Source organism: Octopus bimaculoides, chromosome 8 (assembly GCF_046866305.1).
Source record: "Octopus bimaculoides isolate indiv1 chromosome 8, ASM4686630v1, whole genome shotgun sequence".
Classification (NCBI taxonomy): domain Eukaryota; kingdom Metazoa; phylum Mollusca; class Cephalopoda; order Octopoda; family Octopodidae; genus Octopus; species Octopus bimaculoides.
In genome coordinates, this window is record NC_142935.1 from 85,258,588 (window position 1) to 85,264,587 (window position 6,000).

At 37.2% G+C, this 6,000-nt stretch overlaps 1 long non-coding RNA gene across 1 annotated transcript in view; it reads right to left on the bottom strand.

The window, feature by feature from the left end:
• The window catches only part of LOC149134485 (uncharacterized), a 72,643-nt gene that overhangs the window by 8,951 nt on the left and 57,692 nt on the right, over positions 1-6,000 (bottom strand). The window contains exon 2 of the long non-coding RNA XR_016242930.1: positions 4,064-4,179. This is a non-coding gene — a long non-coding RNA (uncharacterized LOC149134485). The remainder of the gene's footprint in view (positions 1-4,063; positions 4,180-6,000) is intronic.

Here is a 6,000-nt window from a genome sequence, read left to right on the forward strand (position 1 = left end):
GATATCAAACATCAGCTCTTTAATATTCTCCAGCGTTCTGAATTTTCTATATAAATGGATGAGTCAACTCAGCGAAGACCTTCAGCTTTGTGAGGAAATGCTGTTCACAGAAATTGCCGCTTGATTCAAGAGGTGCAATTTTTCACACTCTCAAGTTTTTCCTTTTTGAACCTAATATCCCACTCAGTAATATTCTTGCCTGTACGTCTGATGGAGCCCCTTCGATGATAGGCAGATACAGAGGTTTTTCATCTCTCCTAAAGCGTGAATTTTCCCACCAGATACGAACTGTTCATTGCTTGGCACAACGGCAGCATTTAGTGGCAAAAAATATGAACGGTAGGTTGAATGATGCACTACAGTTAGTTATCAAGACTGAACAAATTGAAGTCCAGTCCCTTGTCTGATCGAATTTTCCATCAACTCTGTCTGAGAAATGATGAGGACCATGCTGAACTCTTATACCCTGCCGAAGTGCAGTGGCTGTCAAAAGGAAACTGTGTTTTACGCTTTGTTGAACTGTTTTATATAATCATATCTTTCTTTGAAGATACTCCACTATCCACTTCATTGATGGCTGCAAGATGCGATGTCTTTTTTCTTTGTGATATATCCACAAAATGAAATGATTTGAATAAGTTATTACAAGGAAACAGAAAAACTCCCGTTAATTGTAAATCACTTATCACTACTTTCATTTCGAAATTGGTGTTGTATAAGACTAACATTTCAAAACGTCAATTCCATCAATTCCCACAACTTGATTTTTGAAAGATGAATTAATTGATGAGGATTTAACTACATATCGCAACTATTTACAAACATTGCACAATAACATGGCGGGGCGATTTCAAGATGTTATTGCGCTGAATATTCCAAATTGTTATAGCAATCTGTTTCAGGTCGATGCAGTCGATTGCGAGAATAACGCTCAGGAGGAATTGATAGAATTAGAAAATGACAATGACGCCACAATGCGATATCGCCGTAATGGCAAAGAAGGTTTGTGGTACCATCAGAGTATATTGAATTTCTACCCCAGTCTGTGGAAACACCTGAAATTACTTTTGCTTGCCTACCCTATCTCATACCTGGTTGAATTTGCTTTTAACTATGTTGTAACTTTACTTTCCCATAAAAGAATTGGACTGGATATGACGCAACGAGAAAGTTGACAAGTTTGAAACCGAATGTATCTGCACTAGATGCATCGCACCAGACACTTGGTTCTCATTAAAAAGTTTTATTAATTTCCTTTATAATACAATCATTAATTATTTTTGCATCGGTAGTTCTGATCAATAGTTCATTTGGGGAAAATGAAAATCAGTGTAAAAGAAAGCACAAGTTTCCAAAAGTTAATCTGTCTGAAAAATATAGAGCTAACGTTAGAATTTTATTCACACTAATGGCAAAACTAAACCCACAATAAAGGATTTGTAAATAACCACATATTTAGTACAAACGGCACTAACAGGGCAACGAGTCTATGATATAGTGTGTGTGTGTCAAATGATACGGGGGGGGGGGCTAGGGGAATTTGGGGGAGGGGTTGCATCAGGTATTTTTTTTACACAGGTGGGCGATGGTGCATTTTTTGGCTGATAGGTGAGCGATATTGTAATTTGGCACGAAAAGTTAGGGAAACACTGGCAGCCACCTATATTTCAACCAACGCTGCCTAGTTCACTTTTAGTAAATCAAAACCTTTGTTTTCGTCTCTCATTCTTGGCTTTCCTTACTATACAGATCCCTATGTATTTAGATCCTTATTTTCCGTTTAGAAAACCTTTTAAATCTTTCGTTACTATAATTCTAGCTAAAATACATTCGCTATGTTTTTACATTAAATTTTAAAATAAACATATAAAGTTTAACTGTTTTCATACATATAAAAAAAAAAACATATAGCTTATTATTTGCTGATGATGCTAGAAGGCCCACCCCCTCCATCCCCACCCCACCTTCATCTTATAATACTCTATGTATTCTTTTTATCATTATAGTCTCACTATGGTCTTTGGAAGTAACTGGAAAGGAAACACAGAGACAAAGCTGTTATACGGACGCGCTGCATACACATTACAGGTGAATATGGATGTGTGCGCGTGTGTGTGTGAGCTGTGTGTATTAATACGTGCATTTATAGATACATACGTGTGCGTGCGGGTGCACGCGTGTGTACGTTCTCTTCCACTTTTTAATTTAGAATAAATTTTGACCGGCCACCTGCTTGGTAGCAAGGTTGTGAAGGAAACCATCTTGTTTTGTTCACCCTCTTTTAAATCTTTAGAATGTTTTGATGATTTTTATAGTCCCGGATATCCTGATCGTTTGTAGCATATGAGTTAAGGATTTGCATTCTCGCCCTCAAACCCAAGTTCAGCCGTATTTTGTCCCAGGCGGGTTGGTATGTGTTCTATTGCTCCAATAATAATAGGTATGAAACTAAAAGTATATTTTGAGTACTAGATTTTCAAAATTTCGGATCCTTCTGATTTGGCGGGCGCCACTTTATCCAACGTAAAAGTCCTTCTCACTTCCTGAGCGTCAAACTAATACATCTGTTTGTTGCTTACACACCCGTCTTCGTCTTTTGTTGTTTTTTTTGTAAATTCTCACTATATATATATATATATATGTATATATATACGACAGGCTTCTTTCAGTTTCCGTCTACCAAATCCACTCACAAGGCTTTGGTAGGCCTGAGGCTATAGTAGAAGACACTTGCCCACGGTGCCACGCAGTGGGACTGAACCCGGAATCATGTGGTTGGTAAGCAAGCTATTTACCACACAGCCACTCCTGCGCCAAAAAAGGGTAAGATCATTATTTAAAATACTGATAATATCAAGTGGCCAGTATGGTATAATTATTAATTATTATTAAAATTATGATTAAGGGTATCTAAGAGATACCACCATGCTAGAGACAGCAGTCAAAACTTAACTCCAAAACCAAATTTTGACATGGGAGAGGAAGATGGGTCACTCCCCAGCAGTGTATAAATGATACATACATATCTACAAATGTAATTGATCATATCAAAAGCTTGGCATGGTGTACTGACAAGTTTATGACACCTTACTTTGAAGGCTACCTCCATGTAATTCAAGAACAAGAGATCTCCACTAAGTACCTACAGCATAAAAAGCAGAAAAGGGCAGAACGTTGACAGATAACAAACGTAGGCTGTGCAAGACCACGACTGAAGGTATCAACCACATTATTGTCAACTGTGAAAGAATGTCTTTCAAATATTATCTTCCCATGAAGCATGATGCAGTGGCCAGAATGATCTGGAACAGAATAACCATAGAGAAAACACCTACAGACGAAGCTGACTATATTGAGACGGACGGATCAAAAGAATATTGGTGGAAGTTAAAAATTAAAACAGCCACCAAGTTAAAACACAACTCGTCAGATATCGTTGTGTGGTATCACAAGGAGTAGATATGTTCTGTTGTGGAAATCAGTTGCTTTATGGACACCAATGTGGTTAGAAAAATACAAGAAAATGTATATCTATGGACCATTAATAATATACCGTTATTTATATATATATATATATATATATATATATATATATATATATATATATATATATATGTGTGTGTGTGTGTGTGTGTGTGTGTGTGTGGAGAATGGTGCAACAAATACATGAAGAAGCAATTTGTTGCTCCATTCTCCACATAAATATAATTATAAACTACGGTTTAAACAATAAATTACCTGCCTCTGGATGCCCTCTAACCAAGACGGTACCCGCACACGTGATTCCCAGGAGTGCCTCCGGATTTAAACATCCCCTGGTTGCTTAGATGCTTCAGACTACCCATGAAGGATTGAGGCAAGCCTATCATTTACCTATATATATATATATATATATATGTAACGATATATTATTAATGGTCCATAAATATACTTTCCCTTGTATTTTTCTAACCACATATATATATGTATGTATGTATGTATGTATGTATATATATATATGTATGTTTACCCCCCCCCCAAAAAAAAACATCGCTTGACAACTGATGCTGGTGTGTTTACATACCTGTAACTTAGCGGTTCGGCAAAAGAGACCCAAGAGAATAAGTACTAGGCTTACAAAGTCCTGGAATCGATTTGTTTGACTAAAGGCGGTGCTCCAGCATGGCTTCAGTCAAATCACTGAAACGAATAATAAAAGAATAAGAAAAAAACTATATATATATATATATACATATATAACTATATATATATATATATATATATATATATATATATATATATATATACATATATAACTATATATATATATATATATATATATATATATATATATATATATATATACATATATAACTATATATATATATATATATATATATATATATATATATACATATATAACTATATATATATATATATATATATATATATATATATATATATATAGGTTCAAAAAAAGGAAAAAGACAAAAAACAATAACAAAAAACAACAACGTGAGGACGTGATACAGATAGTGTTACTAGACGCTCGGGAAAGGAAAGAGAGAAAGTATGACGTTTCGAGCGGTGCTCTTCGTCGGAAACAAGGAAAGTTCAAAGAAGGGAAAAACGGAGGAAGAAAAAATCGCCACCGATGTCCACGAGGTTACATTGTGGAAGGACAGGAAGAGGAAGTGGTGGAGGAAAAGTTCTTTCTAAGACAGGAGAGTGAAAAAGGGAGGTAAATATGTGTGCGTGTGTGTGTGTAATAACAGAACGTGTGTGTGCGTATATATGTGTGTCTGTGTGTGTGCGTGATTTGGCTGTTTATCTATTAGTGTGTGACGTAGTGGAAGGAATTAGTAGCAGGAATGGTTTCGGAGTGGTTGTGGAATGGTCAGTAGAAAGTAGGCAGGCAGTTTTTGAGTATGTGTGTGTGCGTGTGTGGGTGTGATTTCCTAGCAGTGTGTGCCTGTATTTTTTGTGTGCGTGTGTGTATGTGTATATACATGTGTGTGTACGTGTGTGTGTATATGCGTGCGGTTTGCTCTGTGGATCGCACGTGGGTTATTTCGTGTGTGTGTGTATTTTGTGCGTGTGTGTATGTTTTTGTGCGTGCGTGTGTGTTTGTATGTGTGTGTATATGTGCGTTATTGTGTACGTGTTTGTGTGCGTGCGTTTGCTTCTGTATATATATATATATATATATATATATATAATACAAAGAATATATATGCATGTATACACACATATATGTACATACTTACGTCTACATGTGTATATAGATGCATATCAGGGTACAGGACGTTAGAAAAATGAACTACAGACAACGGAACGAACACATAGGAAAACAGATAGCCACTTGCAATTATTCCTTCATCAGCTGCCTTTATTCTAACTAGGCGTTTCGAAGATATATATATATATATATATATATATATATATATATATAAACATCATCATCATTGTCGTTTAACGTCCGCTTTCCATGCTAGCATGGGTTGGACGATTTGACTGAGGACTGGAGAAATCAGATGGCTACACCAGGCTCCAATCTGGTTTGGCAGAGTTTCTACAGCTGAATGCCCTTCCTAACGCCAACCACTCAGAGAGTGTAGCGGGTGCTTTTTACGTGCCACCGGCACGAAGTCCAGTCAGATGGTACTGGCAACGATCTCGCTCGAAAGTCCTTACACATGCCGCGGGCACAAGTGCCAGAAAGGCAACGCTGAGCACAGGTGCCATCACAATTTCGCTTTCGCTTGCCCCAATAAGTCTTCGCAAGCTGAGTTTCGTGTCCAATGAGGGAGACGACGCTGGCCAGACGTCAAATTTCGATTTCGATTTCACTTGCTTCAACAGGTCTTCGCAAGTGGAGTTTAGTGTCCAATGAAGGAAGGAAGGTACGCATGAGTGGACTGGCTGAGGCCTTAGATTTAGGTCTCATTTGGCTTGCCGGGTCTTCTCACGCACAGCATATTTCCAATTGGCAGAGTTTCTACAGCTGGATGCCCTTCCTAA